Genomic DNA, 22,746 nt, shown 5'->3' with positions numbered 1-22,746 from the left:
TTCCAGGAACTACTACCGCTTTGGAATAGAAGGCTGGGGGACAGGGAGGTGGCACAACAGGCCGGGGAACACCTGCATGAAGAAGCACATCCTTTATGCAAGAAGCACAAGGCTCCATCCTTGGCACCAGCGAGTCCCCCAAGTACTTCTGGGAGTAGCCCTGGACCCATCCTCCAACCACCTATAGTGTGGTCAAAACAAGAACAAAAAGCCAATGAAAGAGTGAATCTTGTACCTAAAAAAATCCAAGAAATTCCTGTGGGAGCAAAATGCATTACCAGCACTCTCCAAAAACAAGAACGAATTTAAGGGAACTTTACCAAGTACAGAGTTAATGACTCTAATTAAAAAAAAAAAATGAACAACTTGAAAGTAATATAAAGACAAGAGATAAAACTTTCTTTTCTAGAATGAATACTGCTAGGTAGCCTTCCGATGAGCTTAAGAGTGACAAACGCTGCTTAACAACTCATTTTCTCCCGTTAAGTGAAACCGTGCAGCTTCTATAACAGAATGAAAAATTATACATAACATATTAAAGTTGTCATCCACTTAAAATAGGCTGCTATAAATACATGATGCTTTATAAAAGTCACCTGGCAATCATAGAACAAAAAAATCTCCAATACATGTACATATGAGAAAGACAAATGAATCTACATATATCAATCTAGAAAATCTAAGGAAGAGACAGATACAAAAATACCAACAGAAGACAATTAACAAAGTGGAAAAAGTAAGTATACACTTATAAATGAAACTTTAGATGAATTAAATTCACCAGTCAGAAGATACAAAATGGTTGCACAGATTGAAAGAAAGAAGGAACCAGAGCGATATCACAGCAGGCAGGACGTTTGCCTTGCATGCGGCTGACCCAGGTTCAATCCCCGGCATCCCGTATGGTTCCCCAAGCACCACCAGGAGTAATTACTGAGTGCAGAGCCAGGAGTAGCCCCTGAGCATCGCTGGGTGTAACCCAAAAAGCAAAAATCAATCAATCAATAAATAAAAGAACCAAAAACAGAGCCATCATAGGAGAGGGAGACAAAAGAAGGAAAGAAGGGAGAAGGGAGGGGACGGGTACACTGATGACAGGGATACTAGTACTTGGCTTGTGGATATAATACAGCAACATATATTCAGAAGAGTGAACTTGTACCCCTAACATATACAGTCTTATAAGTCAACATTACCACAATAAAAGTAACAAAAAAAAAAATGGAGGCAGAGAGACAATACAGCTGGAAAGGCAGTTGCCTTGAATGTGGCTAACCCAGGTCTAATCCCCAGCACCCCAAATGGTCCTCAGAACACAGAGTCAGGAGTAAGCCCCAAGCACAGATGGGTGCACCTCCAAAACCTATACACACACACACACACACACACACACACACACACACACACACACACACACACACACAAGATCACCTCTAAGTGCTGTCTACATAAGACCCATTTGATCTTTAACTAAATGTTACTGGCACAATAGTATAGCAGGTAGGGAACTTGCCTCACACATGGTAGATCCGGTTTGATTCCCAGTACCTCATCAGATCCCCCAAGTTCACCAGGGGTGATCCCTAAGCACAGAGTCAGGAGTAAGCCTCTGCACCATTAGGTGTAGCCCACAAAACAATAAATAAATAAACACCAAGATTGGAGGGGGAAGAATTTAAAGATATTGTAGACATGTCAATAAAAAGAAAGTATGGGCAACTACACTTATCTCAAACAAGATAGACTTTAAACCACAGATTGTAATAAGCAGCAAATAATATAATGATAAGGATCAATCAATCCGACAACAACATATAACACTTCGTTTCAACAAAAGCATAAATATCAACTCAATGATAATATTTCTGAAGAAGAACCGAAGTCAACACAATTCAGAAACAGTAGGAACTTCACTTTTGATAACAGTTCATTCAGACAGCAAATCAATGATAATGAATATTTCTGTTCCGTTGTTAACATGTTCACAATGGGGGCTCAAGACCTCACAAATGAAAAATTACCACAAGGAATTGTCTCTTGGGAGCAGCTGACGCTCCCTGAAAATTTTTGTAGAAGACCTGCTCCCTCCCAATGTTTTCCAGAAATCAAGGAAAGAGGAAGCCTCCCAAAGAATTTCTATGAGGCAAGCCCTGATACTGCACACAGACTGAGACAGCCCTAAAAAGGAAAAACTACGGACCCACACCCCAATAAACACTAACATAAAGATTCTCAAAAGTTTAACAACTCTACTGTTTATAAGGACCCACAAAGGATCTCAAAGTGGTTTTGAACAAGATAAACAAAACTGGAAGCACCACACTTCTGATTTTAAATCACTGCATCGCAAAGTTACAATAACCTGTAGCACTGATAGCACTGTCATCCAGCTGTTCATCGATTTGCTCGAGCAGGCATCAGTAACGTCTCCATTGTGAGACTTGTTGTTATTGTTTTTGGCATATTGAATACACCACGGATAGCTTGCCAGGCTCTGCCGTGTGGGCGGGAAGCTCTCGGTAGCTTGCCGGGCTCTCCTAGAGCTATGTATATATCTGTTAGTCATTTATTTAGTCCATAAATTTTGTCCCAGAACCTCCATTTTCCACCCCCATAACATCAATGTCCACTGCCATATATGACTCTTCTTTCTCTCCTTTTAAACCAAAAAGCTTGACAGAGAAGGAAACCTTTAGCAGAGCATACAAAGAAAGGCATTTTCTAGTCCCAGTAAATACCAGCCAGCCTCTAAATAGAATTACTCACAACCGACTTTCATTAATATCTGGGAAGAATTAAGTGCAGTTTCTACTCAACCAAATAAACCTGGCCTAACTGTAAAGTGGCTACTGTGTTCTTCCCAGGCTCTTGACTCCTCAGAGTGCACAGGTCAAGGTCAGGGAGTTCCAAAGTCTTAGGCCCTTAATTGGGAACTGTGGGGACAAGCTTCAGGGAGACAAGATCTTGGGGCAGAAAAATGCACAGGAGGTGCTCAAGGTTTAAGGACCACACTCATGTTACTCGGAAAGGGAGCTCAGTTATACCAATGCTCCTCAAGCAGCTTCTCTGAGCAGTTACAAGTGTGGGGAGACCTGGACCAGATCTAAAATGAACTAGGTGCGCACCTCTCAGGCTGATACCCCACAGATCACTCCATGAGGTAGGCGCCGCTTTCACTGCTTCCCAAAACAGGCCAAATAAAAGTACAAATGCAGATGGGTCGGGGTTCGGTGCCGACAGCAAGTCAACCTGTACCTGTGGGGTGAGTGCATCAGCAGCCTGATGGTGCCTTCGGACTTCCAGATACCCCAAAATTGCTGCTGTGCCTTTGGCCAGACCCCAACAACTTGGGGCCAAGTTTACCAAGAAATTAAATGGAGTAAAGTTAGGTATGTGGTTGTATGTTCATCGCAGCACTGTTTACAATAGCCAGAATCTGGAAAAAACCCGAATGCCCCAGAACGGATGACTGGTTGAGGAAACTTTGGTACATCTATACAATGGAATACTATGCAGCTGTTAGAAAAAAGGAGGTCAAGAATTTTGTAGTTAAGTGGATGGGCATGAAAAGTTTCATGCTGAGTGAAATGAGTCAGAAAGAGAGAGACAGACATAGAAAGATTGCACTCATCTATGGTATATAGAATAACAGAGTGGGAGACTAACACCCAAGAACTGTAGAAATAAGTACCAGGAGGTTGACTCCATGGCTTCGAGGCTGGCCTCACGTTCCGGGGAAAGGTCAACTCAGAGAAGCGATCACCAACTACATTGCAGTCGAAGGCCATGTGGGGGAAGGGAGTTGCGGGCTGAATGAGGGCTAGAGACTGAGCACAGCGGCCACTCAACACCTTTGTTGCAAACCACAACAGCTAATTAGAGAGAGAAAACAGAAGGGAATGCCTTGCCACAGTGGCAGGGTGGGGTGGGGGGGAGATGGGACTGGGGAGGGTGGGAGGGACACTGGGTTTACGGGTGGTGGAGAATGGGCACTGGTGAAGGGATGGGTTCCCAAACTTTGTATGAGGGAAGTGTGAGCACAGAAGTGTATAAATCTGTAACTGTACCCTCACGGTGATTCTCTAATTAAAAATAAATAAATTTAAAAAAAAAAAAAAAAAAGTTAGGTATGTGGGAGACAACACCCACAAACCACCTCTAGCTCAGCTATATAAGCTCATCTATTGGCCTTATTTCAGAGACCCATAAATCTCAAAAGAGATCAAAAGATGCAGTTAGGACCTATAGCGCAGAAGAAGGCGGGAACCTGTGACTGAGAGGTCCAGGCCCACTTCGATCGGGACTGGACCTCCTTCCCCCAGGTCCCCAGTTTTCCAGTAGCTTGGCAGGCACACCCACAAACTGTCATGTAATTTCATCAACGGCCAAGACCCAGGGACTATAAACTAAAACTCCTGAAAGAAAGCGTCGCAGAATGTCCTGACTCCATGCCAGGCTGTTTCACAGGGGGCATCCAGAGGGGGGTGGGTGAGGACCCTCCCTGCCCCAAGGGACCCAGCTCTGGCAGCCAAAAACCTCCACCACCCAACTGCCGCCACGCTCAAAGCTGCTCCCCGCACACTGGGGCTAAGGCTCACATATGAGTGAACATATTCCTGGACACATCATAAAACACTCCCTACCCACTCTCCATAGTTACACCACATTTGATAGGGTTCAGATAGTAGGCAATAAATCAGAGGGAAAAAATATATATGCATATATACGTATTTTCAGATATAAATACCAAAGCTCGCATCACCGAAACTTTAATAACATGTTAGTGATGTTCTATAGAATATCTTAATGGCTCTTGTCAAAATAGAATGATCTTCACACTGTTTCCTATATGAACACTTTTTTGTAAGCATGTTCAGCAGTTCTTCATAACAGACAATACAAAATATATCTTTTTGGTTGTGTTTTGGGACAGGATTAGGATTTGGGATGGAAACATTCCAAATTTGGTGGTGGGAAGGTGTAATGGTGGTGGGATTGGTGTTTGATTATCGAATGCAATTAAACACTGTGAATTGACATAAAATTTAAAATTTTTTTAAAAAAGCAATGTGGAATTCATGCCCAATTCAATCAGCTCAATCGATGGCTGAATAAATAGCATTGCTCCTACAATATAAAAACAAAATGCAGATGCAACTTTTCTTGTGGTCACAGTGAAAGATACTAACCCAACAGCATGTGCCATTTTCCAAATTCCACTGTTTAACTCAGAGACTCTAGAATCCCATCGCCAGCTGATGCACACAGCCACACTCTACTCAAGGTGATCCATGCAATGCTTCTGTACTCCCAACCCCTCATTCTTTAAAACTTCCTCCAAAGATATCCTCTGGAACTTCCCACTCCAGAGAATCAGTTCACCCAGCCCCAAGCCTTAGGGGCTCACTAGAGACTTTAAGGACTACAGCAGTGATGGCTGCCCTTGAGCTATCAGGCCCTGTCCAGCTCCCTAAGAGCTGAAGAAAGAGTGCCTGTAACTGTACTTTAATCTGTTTATGTAGCAACTAAAACTGGTGCTGAAAACAATCACTGCAAGAGAAACAGCCAGGGACTCAGCTGGTGTTCACAGTATTATACAAGTGGATACAGCTAATGGTTTTCCAACTAAAAATATATTTTCCCCTAAATCACAAAAATATTCCCTTGCTTTGTTTTTCTTTTTGTTTGCTTGGTTTGGGGCCACACCAAGAGATGCTTAAGGATTTCTCCTGACTCTGCACTCAGGAATCATTCCTGACGGTGCTAGGGGGACCATACAAGATGAAAGGGATCAAACTTTGGTGTGCCAGGCACAGCCTGCTCTACTGTTGCTCTGGCCCTTGCTTTTCTTTTTTGGTTGTCCTCAGGGGTCACTCCCCAGCCGAGCTTACTGGGGGGGACTAGGCAGTGCTGGGGACCAAACCAGGGCTCCCACAAATACACTCCAGACCATTAACCTATCTTTTACTCATACCCCCCAAAAAAGTTTAAGAAGCAAATTAGGGCAAAAATCCAATCACTAAACTTATAAAAATAATTCTCCGAGTAGCCAGCACCCACCTCTGGCTCTCATGATGTTAAGTCTCCTGCCTGGCACGCGTGCAGGTGAGCTGCTGAGAGAAGCGCAGTATCCCTCAGACTTATGGCAACGCTGCTCACCCCTGAGCACTTTGGGAAGAAGCTGCACACACTTTTCCTTATTATATTATTGTTGACCCATTCAGACTTGAGGATCTGTCTTCATTTCTAATTTCTAGTCCCATGAAATACATGTAAGGGACTAAATCTGAAAAAGCTACACTTTATGGACACACATGAAACACTTATGTAGGCACACTGATATGGGTGAAGATTTTCTTTTTTTCTTTTTTCTCTTTTTTTCTCTTCTGCTGTTTTTGCATGTAATAGATGCCTCCCAGAATTAGATGTGAACCCTTTGTCAGGTCAGTCTTACATAAGCTGGGAGTGCCTTAGGAGAGGATGTGGGGTTAGGAAGATCCAACAATTACTTGGGAAGGGCAAGATCAGGATAAGTTAAAAGTACAGGGGGTGAGGGGGAGGCAAGAGCTTGTGCACTCCAAGCTTTCAATTTCAAACAAGCACCTAGACCTGAAAGCCATAATGAACACCACCTTCAATTAACAGGACACTGTCATTTTCTCTAGAAAATTTCAACAAGGCCAAAATACTCAGACATGTACTCCTACCCCAATTAAATGCTACATATTAATTATTTGCTGTTCTAACTAACCACATATCAAAGGGAAATATTGATCAAGATGAACATACCCATTTACAAAAATTTTATAGTCGTTCTTAAACAACTGAAAAATTCTAATTTATGTCAATCTTCCTAAATACATTTACAAAAATCATACCAAGAGATTTGATAGTTCAAAGTAACAGACTCAGAAGAAGTTGTTTTAAACTTTGAGCAGGTGTGAGAGCCAGCTTTGGAGGAGAAAGCTCCCTCCGCCTGCAGGGGTTGACCCGTTCAAGAAGAAACACTGGGTGGGCCGATGACCAACAGCAACTCAGTTTCTTATTCAAGTTTCCCAAACCCTCTGTTAGGATGAAGGGATATTTTTAGGAAACAGAGATGAGTTTTTGATACAAATTCTATTACAATACACACTCTGGGTTGTGTGGGATCTTAGAACCCACACCTGTATTGCAGATACAGTCTATAGAACACACATATGCAGACCCTACTGCAAATGGTCAGACTCTGGTTGCAAGACCTTTATCTGTTTGAATCTTTTGATAGAGGCATTACTTCTCAGCATCAAGTTGTGGTGAGTCTTCAGTGGTGTGAGAGCACCTTGAAAAGCAGGTTTTACTAACCTTGTTATTCCTAAAGTCTCTGACTTGTGCATCTTCCAGTATCAGCCCTCCACCCATTCAAGGCAGATAAATGAGCTCCTCGGTGCCATCATACACCAAAGCAACTGGAGCGAACACAGTGTCTAAGCCAGGTCCCTGGAAAACTTACACTGAACCTGAACCAGCAACTTAGGACTACACTTAACACCATTTAACCAGTGCAAAACCTCTAGTGCAAACTGAGGATCAAAAGGTTAAGAAGCAATCTCCACCCCCAACTTTTTAAGCAGAAAACAAGAGACTTACCTTTGGCACCCAGTTATGAGATGACTGGCAAAATGGAAAAATTCCTCAAAAGGTCAATTTTTCAGTCAGCTGCACCTTGGAAAGTACAAAGTTACAGAAATTCTCCAAATTATCAGCAGAGAAGTCTGATCTGGGAAATCACTTGTATCTATAGGAGTATATGAAACCTGTGAAGAAATAGAACCACATACAAGCTCTTGTTTGTTTAAACTGAAATAACCACTTGAGAAATCCCAGATTATCTTCCCCAAACTAGTACTTTTATTTTTTATTTTTAATTTTTTTAATGAATCATCATGAGATAGTTACAAAGCTTTCATGCTTTTCAGTTATACAATGATCAAACACCCATCCCTCCACCAGTGTACATTTTCTACCACCAATGTCCCCAGTATCCCTCCCGCCATCCCTACCCACCCCCACCCCCCTGTCTCTATAAGAGACAATTTCCTTCTTACCCGTTCTGTACTTTTGGACATTATGGTAAGCAATAGATACTGAGAGGCCATCATGTTTGGTCTTTTATCTACTTTCAGCACACCTCTCAAAGAATGCTGCTTTCTCCCCACTGACCACCCAGAGTGATCCCTCCAATCATCACTGACTTGGTGATTCCGTCTCTATCCCAGCTATCTTCTCCCCGAGCTCATGAGGCAGGCTTCCACCCGTGGAGCAATCTTCCTGGCCTGTCTACTGTCCTTAGGTGTCAGCCTCATGTGATGCTACCCTACACTCCACAAACGAGTGCAGTCCCTCTATGTCTATCCCTCTCTTTCTGACTCATTTCACTTAGCATGATACTCTCCATGTCCATCCACTTACAAGCAAATTTCATGGACTTCATCTCTCCTAACAGCTGCATAGTATTCCACTGTGTAGATGTACCATAGTTTCTTCAACCAGTCGTCTGTTCTTGGGAGGTTTGTTTCCAGATTCTGGCTAGTGTGAACAGTGCTGCAATGAACATACAGTCACAGATGTCATTTCTACTGTGCTTTTTTGTTCCCCCCCAGCATATATTTCCAGAACTGATAGTGCTGGGTCATATGGAAGCTCAATTTCTAGTTTCTTGAGGAATGCCCATATTGTTTTCCAGAAGGGCCGGACCAGAAGGCATGCCCACCAATGAAAGAGAGTCCCTTCTCCAAACCGCGTGGGGGAACTGGAACTGGGAGGCTCCATCCCAGCTTCCAGCCCGCCCCTGCCCTGGAAGTCACGCCCTCAACCCGCCCCGGCACCATCTTGCCACAGCAGCCAGCAGTGAAGAATCCGGGCCAGAGCACGCCGGAGAACTCTCTGGACCGCAGACAGGGCCAACTACACCGGGGGGCCAGACAGAGAAGGTGCAGTCACCCCGAGTTCTCCAGATAGTGTCCTGGCGACACTGAGCTTCTACTAACTACTTACATGGCCACACGACCTTTCCTGATACACAAAAAGCCGCTCAGGAACAGCTCTGCCACCCGTGAACAGCCATTATTCCAGAGGCACAGAAACCAATCTCAGAACACAGCGGCTGCCGGCAGATACACTCCTGGACTGTGAACACAGCTATGGCCCCGTGCAGCCCCGGAAGGGGGAAAGGTTTTTGTCCCTCAGCCTTTCCCCCTTTTTGACAACATGGTGACTATCACCTTTCAGAGCCAATTGGACAGAGACGTAGGAGCTTGCAGTGATGGGACGCACAGGGAATCTCATGATGGGGGGTGGGGAACAGAACCGGCCCTGCTCCCCACCCAAATGATACCCTGAGCGGCCGCTCATGAACAGCTCCACCACTCCTGAACAGCCATGATCCCAGAGGCACACAAACCAATCTCGGAATGCAGCGGCTGCTGGCAGAAATACCTCTGGGCTTAATTACTAAAATATCAGAATCCCAAAACTGGGTGGCCACTTTCGCGACCATGCATCATATGCTCTTTGCTATCAACAATAGAAAACGTATGATCTAATGATGCCATTTAGACAGGTCTGATTATTGGGGGGGGGGAAGACTCCAAATAATAATAGTGAATTTTCTGTCGAAAATTAAATGTAATCAAAGTAAAGAGAGTAAAGTGAAAATCATCTGCCACAAGGGCAGGAGGGGAGTGGGAGGAGGGTATGCTGGGGTTCTTGGTGGTGGAACATGTGCACTGGTAGAGGGATGGGTGTTTGATCATTGTATGACTGAGACTCGATCCTGAAAGCCCTGTAACTGTTCTCACGGTGACTCAATAAAAAAAAAAAAAGAGAGAGAGAGAGAAAAGAAAGAGAGTCCCATCCTCCCCACATCCACACCAAAACTGGTTGTTTTTGTTCTTTTTGATGTGTGCCAGTCTCTGTGGTTGTTTTTCATCTCCCTGATGATTAGTGATATAGAGCATTTTTTCATGTGCCTTTTGGCCATTTGTATTTCTTTTTTTGAGAGAGTTTCTGTTCATTTCTTCCCTTTTTTTTTATGGGGTTGGAGTTTTTTTTTTTTTTTTTTGGTAGAGTTCTACTGATGTCTTATATATCCTGGATATTAACCCCTTATCTGGTGAGTACTGTAACCAGTACTTTCAATGGGCCCCAAAGAATGCTGCTTTCTCCCCACTGACCTCTACCAAGAGCAAGTTCTCCTCCTGTCCGGCACCTGTCTTCCATACGCCACGGGGGCTCTGGATAAGGCAAACGGGCCAATCGCACACTTGGTTGGTGGAAAGAAGACACAGACAGATTGGTGGCATCCCCCGCCTGCCACTCACCTTGTTCCTAAGTCTTGCCATGCCCCTCCCCAGTCCCACCTTTCAAAGTCTGAAAAAATCAGGAGGGCCCCCAGGCAAAAAAAAAAAAAGGAAGTGAGAAGGAGCCTCCTTAGGAGGAAGGCTGCAAGAGAGGGCTTTCATGGAGACATTTCCCCTCCGAGAGGTCTCTGGCACTGGACACTGGCTGAAAGGCGGGCAGAGGGGTCAGGGTACTGGCATGGCCCTGAAGGGGAGCCAGGGCTACAGCAGAGTACAGGGTCTCAAGGCCCAGGGAGTTTAGAGGAGCGTGTGGTTTGCTGTCATTGTCTATGGATTCTTTCTACTCCCAAGTAACTACTTTCAGCCCTTGTCTCTTCATTTTGAGGGGACCCTCAAGCTCTGAGGATCACTGAGCTCCCTAACATTTTTAATTACACTACAAATCCAGAAGGGACCGCCCTAACATTTCACTAGGAAGATTTATTAATTCATCCCTGGCATCATTAGGGCCCAAAACATTAAATACCCCACAGAAAAGAAATCAACTTCTTTTTTAGTCAGATAGAAAAGTAATTCAAGTAGGCCTCTCAAAAAATGTTTTAAGGCAAGTTTGTACATTTTGATTGGGAAGTGATTTCTTCTTTATACATTCCCTGGCATTATTTTAAAGGCTTGGGATTTTTCAAGATAAGAATGATTTAGGGGCCGGAGTGATAGCACAGCGGGTAGGGCGTTTGCCTTGCACGCGGCTGACCCGGGTTCGATCCCCGGCATCCCATATGGTCCCCCAAGCACCGCCAGGAGTAATTCCTGAGTGCAGAGCCAGGAGTAACCCCTGAGCATCGCTGGGTGTGACCCAAAAAGCAAAAAAAAAAAAAAAAAAAAGATAAGGATGATTTAATGCAAAAGAACAGTGATGATGAAAATGCTAGAATCTGGGCTGAAGCAATAGCACAGCGGGTAGGCCGTTTGCTCTGCATGTGGCTGACTCGGGTTCGATTCCCAGTATCCCATATGGTCCCCTGAGCACCACCAGGGGTAATTCCTGACTGCAGAGCCAGGAGTGACCCCTGTGCATCACCGGGTATAACCCAAAAAGCAAAAAAAAAAAAAAGAAGAAGAAAATACTAGAATTTATAAAACTCAATTTGGGCAAGATGTTCCCCAGATTCCAGGACAATCACTTCCCAGCCCCAGCAAAGGGTTTCTAAGGAAATGACCAGCCCACCAAGAGGAAACTCTAGGGGTCTGAGCTCAGGTCTTCAGCAAGGAGTTTTCTTCCTCACAGCTGGCCTCATCTGTCTCTCACTAAAGTCACGCTGTAAGCATGGTCACAGCCCCGACGTGCCTCTGTGCCAGAGTCAAGAAGCTGTAGACACAAGTGGTCTTAGATGTTCAGCCTTACCAGGCTTGAACTGTCCAGATTCACAATCTCCGGCTTCCCACTGTGCGCCCTGGAGTGTTAGTCGTCATGCTCCCAGTACCTGACTCTGCTGGGAGAGCTTCTGATGACCCCACTTTGATGACAGCTGGCTCTCGACAGCAAGGAAGGGTTTTCCTTACACAGGCTTTAGAGCCAGTGAACCTTCAAAACTCTCGATCACCACACCAGGAGAAAAGCGAATGTATGAGCTGCTAATCTATCAAACCAAAGCGAAAACATCACCTGGATTGGCCAGGAAGTCCCTTGACACCAGATCCTCAGCATGGAGGGCCTCAGACGGTGCCCGGGATGGATGTGAGCTAAAGGAGGAACTTCAATTAATGAATGAGGGACTGCCAGAGGCTAATTCAAAACAGAAGTCCCTAAATGCAGTTGGCCTCCCACCCCCTTTTTAGAAAAAAGAAAATTACTACTTTGCACACTCCCTGGAACTGTGTCTTCTCTAAGTGAACAATCTCAAAGCACCCCCTTCAAGTTGCATCTGAGGCTACTACCCTACACATCACCCTCAAACAACCAGCACCCCCAGAAGCTGCTGAACCGCCTGCTTTGGGAAACAATGACGTAACATGACCAGTGGTCATCTGGGATTTCAAGACTGAGGAAAAACTCAGTGTACTCAGCACACACCTTGACCACAGATAAACAAGGCTTAAACCTCTACATTGAAATGTGGTCTGACACAGTCCCCCAGCCCCCCAATTTAACAAGGGGAATTAGCCAGCCCAAACCTCTTCAGAGAACAAGCATCTCGTGTGGGATGAGATGTTACACCCGCAGGCAGCAGTGTCCTCCGAGACTTCCACAGTCTGCCGACACTGCCAGGGACATGACCCCCCAGGGACACGCACCACACAAGGCCGCACCTGATGATTCATTCAAGAACATTCTAAGGCAGCACCCTCAGGCTGCAGCATAACATGAGTTGAACACATTTCCCTTTAAGAACATTCCCCAGAAGCCGGAGCAGTAGGGTAACAGGCAGCATGTGGCTGACCAGGTTCAATCCCCTGCACTACATATGGTCTCCCAAGCCCGCCAAGAGTGATCCCTGGGCACAAAATCAGGGGTACACCTGGAGCACTGGTAAATGTAACCCCCAAACACAGCAAAAACAATTAAAATTACATAAAAACATGGGCACCAAATACTTCTCTTGACTGAATAAAAGATGAAGTAGAAAGGAATGAACACAAACACCAATTCATGACCAAGGTCGACTAGGAAGTGGGAACAGGAGTTAAAGCACTGGCACAGCCCGTGTTCATGCCCCAGCACCACACTGGTCCCCGGATATCACGGGTGGGGCTGTAGTGATCCCCCGCACCACCAGAGAGAAGAGAGTAATGCCATCTCTTTCCCATCGAGTTCCTTGCCCGAATGAGCAAGGAGGCCCTCCTCCTGCCATCCACTGACAGGACAGGGCTCACCCACCCCCACTCTGGGAATAAATTTCAGATGCTGAAACCATTCGGTCTGTGCTAGCTTGCAGCTCTTGTAAGCTAGCACGCCATCATTTTCACTAGACTGTCCACCGTGAAAATTCTCATCACACGCAACAATCACAGTCAGAACTCGAAAAGCATTTCCTTGAGTGAACGGGAGGAAGAGCTGGTAACAAAACCACCAGACAGCCCTGAGTGCATCTCCCAGCTGGCCTTCCCGGGCACAAAAGGAACAGATGCTCCCACCTTTGTACAGTTTTATTCCCAGGCCTTTTTACATGGCACTCTCCTGGGAACAGCCCTCAGATTCTTCTACAGAGAAAGTCTTGCCTTTTCTCCTCTGTGCAGACCCTATTGTCCTATCCATCACTCCATAGCATAAACACCTTAGTTTGCATTGTAATGGAGATATTTAACCACATGCAAAAGCAGAGAGGGTATGGCTCCCAGGCAATTGAAAACACCGCCACAATGACAGGCCGAGAGCCAGTAAACCCCTCTGATCCTCACTAGATGGCTTTAAAGTGAACCCTAAAAAATTATTTCACCCATAATAACTGCTTCAGTTGTATGTACCTCTGATATAAGCACAACTCCTAACAAATACTAATTCCTTAACATTTATATCTTATCTTGTTAGTGTTCCAAATTCCTTGACTGTCGCATGTCTTTTTTTTTTTTTAATTTTCTTATTTTATAAAGTAGTTCACAATGGACTGGAGCCATAGCACAGTGGGCAGGGTGTTTGCCTTGCATGTGGCCGACCGGGGTTTGATTCCTCCCTCTCTCAGAGAGCCCAGCAAGCTACCGACAGTATCCTGCCCACACGGCAGAGCCTGGAAAGCTACCCATGGCATATCCAATATGCCAAAAACAGTAACAAGAAGTCTCACAATGGAGACGTTACTGGTGCCCACTCGAGCAAATTGATGAATGAGACCAGTGCTACATTGCTACAGTTCACAATATTTGATTACATTTAATATTCAAACACCAATCCCACCACCATTACACCTTCCCAGCATCATATTTGGGATGTTTCCATCCCAAACCCCAATCCCTGTCCCAAAGCAAAAGCGAAGTAATATATTTTCTATTGTTTGTTATGAAAAACCGCTGCATACAAAAAAAGCATCCATAGAGGAAAGAGTGTTCTAAAATGTTGTTAAAGGTTGAGCCTTGTGAACTTTTGTATATGTGTCTGTAAATACATGTGTGTGTGTATATATATACATATATATATATGTATATATATATATATATATATATATATATATATATATGAAACTTCCCTCTATGATTGGTTGCCTACTATTTGAACCCCATCAACTGTGGTGCGGGTAGGGTGTGTCTGATGATGTGTCTCGAGGAACAGGTTCACTCGTGTGTGAAGCTAGGCCCAAGGGTGTGGGGAGCAGCCTCGAGCATGGCGACGGTTGGGTTCTGGAGGTTTCTGGCTGCCAGGGCTGGGTTCCTTGGGCAGGGGATCTCCGTCCCCGGTCCTGCTGAACCCAGAGTTCTCAGTCAGAGTCCCACAGACCTGGGTTTTGTTGTACTTCACCAGTGTGTGAGGCTCGGCCGGAGTGTGTGGCAGTTGGGTTCTGGAGGTTTTTGGCTGTCAGGGCTGGGTCCCTTGGGGCAGGGAGGACTCTCACCCGCCCTCCTCTGGGGCACCCCAGAGTGAAACAGCCTGACACGGTCACATCCATGTCTCATGTCTTTTTATAGCTGATTTATCTGAATCAGAATCCAAGTCAAGTCTGACTGATTTCTTATACGTCTCTTCAGTCATTTTAAACTCATTTTTATTTTACCCATGAGTTGAAGAAACTGGGTCATTTTGCCACCAGGATCCCCAGCCTCTGTGCCCCCACACTACATCCCACTAAGGCCCTGGATCTCTGCTGCACCCCCCTCTTCCCCACAACCTCTGGCATCTTCAGGAGAAGCCTCGGGCTCTTAGAGCCAGTCTTCAGCCTGCAGGAGGAAACAAACCACTTCATCCGCGACTCAAGAAAGAAAAGAGCAGAGGAGGGAGAATGTGCAGGGAGCCCGGACCCTGCACCATCCGTGGGGTCAGGGTATGAAGCCCCTCCCACCTCACACATGAGACTCCTTGCAAGGAAGACTTGCTCCGTTCAGTTGGGGAAAAGTATGACAAGTCAGGGCTCAATGCTGCACAGTGATCTCAGCCCTGCCTGTCACTTTCTTCTGCTTCCAGAGAAATGACACGACCCTCTGGTGAGGCAGAGGAACAAGGCGCAGCTTGCCAGGAGCGGTGAAGGTCACCCACTGGTCCCGAGAGACAGTGATGGGCCCTCACACACAAGATGCAGGCACGCCGGTGTCGACTTCCCAGCGGTCCAGCTAAGAAATGGAATGCCATGGGACGGCATCCTCACTATTTCCCTCTGTATTTCCTTAGAAAGTAATATTTTATTTTTACCCCCCCAAAAAAATCTAAGAAGTTTATATTAAATGAGAATGAATCGAATCAAATGCCTCAAAATCTTTACTTCCCCTGCCAGTCAAGTACAACACCCTGGTGTCATTTTAGAGGCAAATACTGATTTCCCAGGGAAGAATCTGGTCCGCTTGCAGCCAACACTGAGGCAGTTAGGGAGGGTGTGTGCAGAGGGAACGTACTGCTCCCACCATGCACTGGGCGGACTGACATGGGGCTAAGGCTGTGCATGGCTGGCGGTGGGCTAGATGCAGACTCCAGGGTCAGTGTCCCAGGGACTTGGTGTCACTCAGAACCCTCTCTTCGATCTGGATCATTGGCCCTTTGAGAAACCAGACCTGGATGTTCAGTGGGAGTGGGAGGCAGGATTTTTACAGCATGGCAGTCAGCAGACAACGGAAATGGATTCAAGAGACACAAGTGGTCCAAGACCTTCAGCATCTGAGAAGTTCCTGCCGGACTAGGGTCTGGCTTCTCTGTGACAAACCTTAGCATCTTATTTCAAAAATAAGTTTCCTTTTGATTCAGTGTGCACCTGCTTATATGCGGCTTTGCATAAACAGGTCTCAGGACAAAAGGGGTGTTGAGTGGAAGAAGCTCAAGAAGCTCTGACCTGGAGCAAACTCAAGTGCTCAAGAAAAAGGCTGAGGAAAGAGTCAGTGAGAAAGTTGGCCACTGCTATTTTTGTTTCTTAAAAATTAATATATTGGATTACCAAAGTTATTCATGATTGTACCCCTGACCATTGAGTTTTAGAGACACAATGTTCAAGCACCAATCCCATCACCTGTGTTCACTTCCCCACACCAATGTCTCCGGTTTCCCTCCCTCTCCTGGGTACTCAAAGAGTAAGACAGTCCTCTTTCAGGTACTGTCATTCGCAATACTACTACTGAGAGGGTAGCGTGTGTCTCACTATACCTCCTTTTGGCACCCAGTTCTCATCCAGAATGACCACTACCCTCTATTATTATCACAGTGGTCCTTTCCTTTTGCCTTTGGACATTAGTCATTCCCTACTGTGTTTCTATCTCGAGTAGGAGTTAGACCACCCTGTGTCTGCCCCCCTCCTTCCGCCTCTTTCCATGCAGCATGATACTCTCCAGATCCATCCACGTAGCAGCAAATTTCATGACTTCATCTTTTCTAATGGCTGAGTAGTATCCCATTGTGTTTATGTACCGTAGTTTCTTCATCCAATCATCTATCTGTGCTTGAGCATTTGGGTTGTTTCCAGATTTTTGACTACTGTGGATAGTGCTACAACACAGGCACGCAGATTGTTTTTATGCATTCGTTGTTTTTATTTCATCAATTACTAGTACCTAAGAGGGCACCTACAGAATGGATCTGTGTCCAAGTTGAAAAAAGAAACTCTTAAGCTCATTGTCAAATAATAATATTCAACAGTATATTATAATATAGTATGGAATAAATGCAACTTATGAAAGTCCATAAAATAAAGAATAAAAATATCATTGAGTAAATCAATCTGTGTCCTTTATAAAAAATTTTAGTTCTAAAAACCTGTAAGAGAATCAACTGATGAACATCCCAACTGAATAGGAAACAGCACTGTGTTTTTAAAAGTATATTTAGTTGCTTTTAAATATTTCTAAAATGATTACATATGTTCACCCCAGTTTTCCCACGTGAGACCCTCTCACAATTATTCTCTTTCTTCCCCCAGGTGGTGCCCGAATGCTTCCCTTTCCAGTTTCCCAACGCCAATGTGCCAATGCTCAATCAGATCCAATTCAAAACTCAGAACTGAACTCACACATTACATTCCCTCTGGGAACAATGACCCCCCCACCACCACAAACAAGCAGAAATATCCTCCAGTCACTGCTAATTACAAATGGTCCCATGTAAAGGCTATATAAGACAGGAAGAGTTGGTACGTGGTAGGTCCTTAATAAAATGATTTGACGTTTCATCAGCCAACAAATTTGCAGTTCCTGGATTCTATCCTGAAGATCTGCCTAACTGTCCATTACCCTTTTGGTATCCAGTCACAGAGCCCAGAATCCTTTCTCCCCAGGTTTCAATACAAGACACTTGATTCTCTGACTTAATTCTGCTTGAGTGAGCGCATGCATATCAACACAGAGCCTGGAATATAGATAATGACATAACTGTGCCAAAACTGAATGATGGCTCTGCTGATGACCCAATTTCTTCATTTACCTGCTACAGATTTATCTTTCTTGGGCATTTCCTCTTTTAAACAAATTATCAATAAACCTCTGAGAAGGACTGACTGAGAAAATATTTCTAAATCCCAAAGCTCAAAAATATATACATGACTTCCTATGGCAGCTGCCATAAAGCCACTCATAATGCCATCCATAAACCATTCAGATACTGTGTCTGGGCTGAAATCCAATTAAGTAATTTCTGTCTGAATATCCCCAAAGAGCCTCCTGCTGAGCTCAAGTGGAAATAATCATAAATGCCAGATTAGCTGTGTAAGCACTTCCAAGGCTGAAACCAGACAAGAGCATGAAAATCTACATGCCAAGTCTTTTAACTGGGCACAAAGGAAAAAAAAATTTCAATGACTGTATGGCAGAAAGCCAAACCCATTTCCACATCCTGCCAAGTCTCCTTAGATAATCCTGATCTTAAATAAGCATCAAAGAAAACCTTTGATCCATTCATTTACACACATTATGAAATGATAAACTTTGGCTCCACCATGCAATTTTGTACAGCAGAAATAAAGACAAGAAGATATTTCCAAGCTTTCTCTAAATTCACCATTTTACTCAACCCATCTTCAAAGAATGCCTTAGAAAACCCTGCAATGCATATGATTCGTCCCATAAAAATCTGAAAGCAAGACCAAAACCTTACTGACAGGCTGAGGGGCAGGACAGACCCTTTTAATGGATTTTTAAAATACAGGTTTTATACAAGAACTAAACTGTGAGTGTTCTGACCCACATTCCAGAAGCAGGTGGCTCCTGGCCTGCTGAGTCATGGCAAGGCAATGCTACCTGAAACCTACGGAATTAGCACTCAGGCACTTGGCAGAAGCTGAGGTGGCAAAGAGGCAGGCACCTGGTCAGAACTCTTACTTAGAGAACAAAGAGGCCATGGAGAAGGGCGGATTCACAAGACCTTTATTCTTTACAAAGGGATGTCTTAAAGCAGTTTAATCCAGTACTTAGGCCAGCCACACCTCTGCATGTGATGTGTAGGACCCAGTACTTCATGTTAAACAGCTGCAAATCCCAGGTCTCCATGTGACCACATCCCACCAACTGTAAGAGATGGGGGTCAACATAACTACTGTTGACCCTCAGAAATGAGGTGACCTGAAGTCAGTAGCTGTCACCTTACTAGCAGTCACACAAATTCCTTAAAAAATGAGGCACATCTGCTACAAGTGATCCTGCCCACAAATAAGGTATAGGAGGGAAAGGCACATAGGGCTAACATAGCATAGCTGGCCCATTTCAGCTGCTACAAGAAAATTCATCAATAAAGGTATCAGCTGAATTTTATAGATAACTGCTAAAGTATGTTATATCTGCTAAGATCTGCTTCTGATTCAGAAAATCCTAAAGGAATAAGCGAATAGATTATACATATATTGGCATAGAGTGTCAGAGACAGAGAGAAAAACGGAAGATAGACTAGAAGGCTGACCGAGTTCTATTTTCCTGAGAATACCCACAGAGGAGTTACAGCACATCCTGAAAGAATATTTGTGTTCAGCATCACATGAACACCGACTGAGAAAGCAACTATTCCAGATGCTATGAACAAAGGCATGTTCTATAAAGACCTGCTTGTTAACATGTTCTATTTCCAATCCCTTTCTAGCTGCACTGGCAACATCCATGACTGATCCAACAATGTCTCTTTGAACCTCTTGGCCATGCAGAAATTTTCTCACCCAAAGAGAGACAGGGGTTCCTAACCCACATCCATCCTCTTCTCTCTTAAAAACAGTCTTTGAGTTTTCCATCGAGAACTTTCTACTATCACTGTGCTGGGCAGACAAGATATCTAGACATCTCACCCTCCCATGGTGGGCAAAACCCTCAACAGGTGGTGGAGTCGCCAGAGGGGCACCTCTGGGAGGATGGAGAGAGCATCTTTTGGAAAGAGTAATCCCCTGAAGAACTTTTTTTTGGTAAATTTAGCTTCTGGTGTCCAGGAAATCTGAATCTTTGAGAAATGGTGTGTTCATAGGACAGTTAAGTCTCCCTTGAACCAGGTTCAGACAGAAATCATCACCTGCTCTGGGGAAAGGGTCTGGGCAGCCGCACCACCCAGCCACTCGGCAGCTTAGCTCACACAGAGGGTCAAACTAAGGACTCTCCTGCCAGTGATCTGTACATGATAATGACCTGAGCACACACGCGTACCCATGCACACAGCCCTCCCCACCTTCTCTGCGATGATGCCAAGTCATCTCAGTGTTAGGGCTAATTGTGATCGTGTAGGCCCAGTCTGAGTGACTGGCAGGTCCCTGGTCTGTTTCTCCTTTCCTCTTCTGGATGAGAGATTCTGAGGCACACGGGACTTGCATGCTGAGGTGAAGACAGAACACACTTTAGCTCTCAGCAAGTGAGTGAAGTGTTTGTGTGAGTGCCTCCAAGAAGGCTGGGCCCCAGGGAAGGTGAGGGAAGTCTCGATGTCCTAGGAAAGGTCTCAGGGAAAATCAAGTTCTGTTTTGATCTATTTCAGAGAGATGGAACAAGGACAACGGGTCTGTGCTTGATGTCTGCTGTGACCTGTTGCAGGAGGCCAGATGGATCAACTCTCATGAATGTTTGGACTTTTTATTGCTGCTGTTTTCTGTCAAAAAAAAGAATTGCTTAAAAGCAGTGTTCGGAAAGAAAATGGAGGATATGCCCAGGTAAAAGGCAGGGGAGGGGAAGGAGTCTGGGAAACACCACCCTGAGCTGGAGGGCCACACGAGAGTGGGTGCCTCTGTAGATGGATGGCAGGATTCCTCTGCAAGTCTTTAGCTTTAAGTGAAGGAGGGCCAGAAGATGGGAGATTGGCAAATGTTCCCATTCTCTGAGAAGGAAAATAGGTGAGATCTGGAGAGGCAACCATTAAGTAGGAAAGAAAGTGAAAATGCTGAACTTGGGCATAAGGTCAGGCCCACTCCATTTTTTTTTTTAATTGAAGCACTGTGAGATACAGTTACAAAGCTTTCATGATTGAGTTTCAGTCTTAAAATGATCGAACACCCATTCCCTCCACCAGTGTACATTTTCGACCACCAATTTCCCAGTATCTTGCCACCCCCACCCAACTCCACCCCCTACCTCTATGGCAGACAATTTCCTTCCTACTCTCTCTCTACTTTTGAGGCCCACTTCTCTTCTGAGTGTCCACTGTCAATGTGCATCTTGCCTGGGCCCTCCTCCTGGGCCTGGTCATCCGGCTGGGTCTCTGGGTCCTTCAGGATGTGACAGTCTGTGGTCACTGTCCTCTCACTGCTCAGAGGGATCCTGTTAACCCGAGATAGACCTTTCCTTTTCTCTGCTGGCTCCCAGTCACTGCACAGACTGATGTTCTATGAACAGAGCATTTCTCAAAGACACAAACTTCCTGAAGATCAGGAGCTAAATTTACAGAGAATTCTTCAGGGCACTGCAACTTTTCCAAAAGACGTTCTCTCCTCCTCTTCCTACAGGCCTGTTATCAAAAGCTGTGTTCAACCAAGATTCCCAACAGGCATATTTCACCTGCCTTTTGCATGCAGGAACAAAACGGAGCAATGGCACAGGGAAGAGGATGTGGGGAAGGGGTCCGGGTAAGGGCCATAAAGATGACTTCTTACAAGGGACATATGAGACCTTCCATCACCCTCTCTAGCCAATGCTATAAAATTCCTATCCCTATGTTTTGGAGTCCCTGGTGGCTTGTGTACTTAAATGAACAGGGAGTGCATCTATCGTGATTTCGTTATCATGATAGATGATAGTACATCTATCACAGCAGAGTGAGCCACTGACTGGGATTCTCGCCTCCCTGCACTCAACCAGTCAGGCCAAATGACAAAGGCTTCAGAGAAGTCAAGGATGCATGTAGAAGTGTGGGTAGTACACTGTTTGTCTATTTACACAAGCTGCTGACACTATAATTCAAAATAAAAAGAATAAATTTTAAAATAATAAAGTAGTAAGTTTTCAGGGAACTCCACTGTTCGCTGTGGTGCTGAAAAGACCCAAGTGCACCGGAAGACTGCTGTATGGCAAAGGGGCGAAGAGGGGCTTCACAATTTATGCCCAGGGGATGCTTTGTAGTGATCACAGGAAGAGCCACATTTCACACCCTACAGGAGATTAATCCCAAGTGCATCTATCACTTGCTTTAAACTATAACTTTATTCTTCCATTTATAAAATATAAATGGAAGAATAAAGAAATTTTTTTACAAACTTAATTGTACATTTTTTAATGTGCAATTAAAAATCCAGAAATAACAAAGGATGAACTCAACTACACAAATATAATAAATTTAAAAACTACTTCATGTGGCAAAACAGACTCCAGCAAATTCAAAAGACAAATAAAAAGCTAGGGAATAATATTTGCGATTCACAACACAGACAAAGGGCTTCTCTGCCTGGCACAGGCAGAGCTCCTTAAAACTGATTAGGAGATCTGCAAATCAAGAAAACTGGGCATGAAATGCCAGACTTTCAGGCAGATGAAAAGCCAATAGGCTTCGTAATAAAATGGATATGAGCTAAAATCTCACAGAGATCTAACCTCTCAGCCCTCCCTCCTTGTCAAGAATTAAAATATACAATGATAATGGCATGTTGTCTATACAAACTTCCAATTTTGGTCACTGTGACGTGGTCATGTAAGATGTAGACACTTGAAGAAAATTAAGAAAGGATACAGGGAAATACTTTGGAATTTTTTGACAATCTCAAAAGCAAAATGTTTATCAAAAACTTTTTCAAAATGGAAAGAGCAGGATGCCCAACTTGCAAGTGAAAGGCCCCGTGTCCCAAGTGACAAAAAGGAGATTTAAAAATGGATAATGCCCACTATTCAAAGCACTCAGCAA

At 44.6% G+C, this 22,746-nt stretch overlaps 1 protein-coding gene across 1 annotated transcript in view; it reads right to left on the bottom strand.

The window, feature by feature from the left end:
• Nucleotides 1-22,746, bottom strand: part of NCK2 (NCK adaptor protein 2) — a 138,806-nt gene that overhangs the window by 65,440 nt on the left and 50,620 nt on the right. Inside the window, exons 2-3 of the mRNA XM_055121777.1 lie at nucleotides 8,452-8,583; nucleotides 7,630-7,796 (exon numbers count right to left, since the gene is read on the bottom strand). The gene's annotated coding sequence lies outside the window, so the exon portion shown is untranslated. The remainder of the gene's footprint in view (nucleotides 1-7,629; nucleotides 7,797-8,451; nucleotides 8,584-22,746) is intronic.

The sequence above is a fragment of the Sorex araneus genome, chromosome X (assembly GCF_027595985.1).
Source record: "Sorex araneus isolate mSorAra2 chromosome X, mSorAra2.pri, whole genome shotgun sequence".
Taxonomy (NCBI): Eukaryota; Metazoa; Chordata; class Mammalia; order Eulipotyphla; family Soricidae; genus Sorex; species Sorex araneus.
The sequence above is the reverse complement of the archived record's forward strand: the minus strand, read 5'-3'. Positions and strand labels throughout refer to the sequence as shown.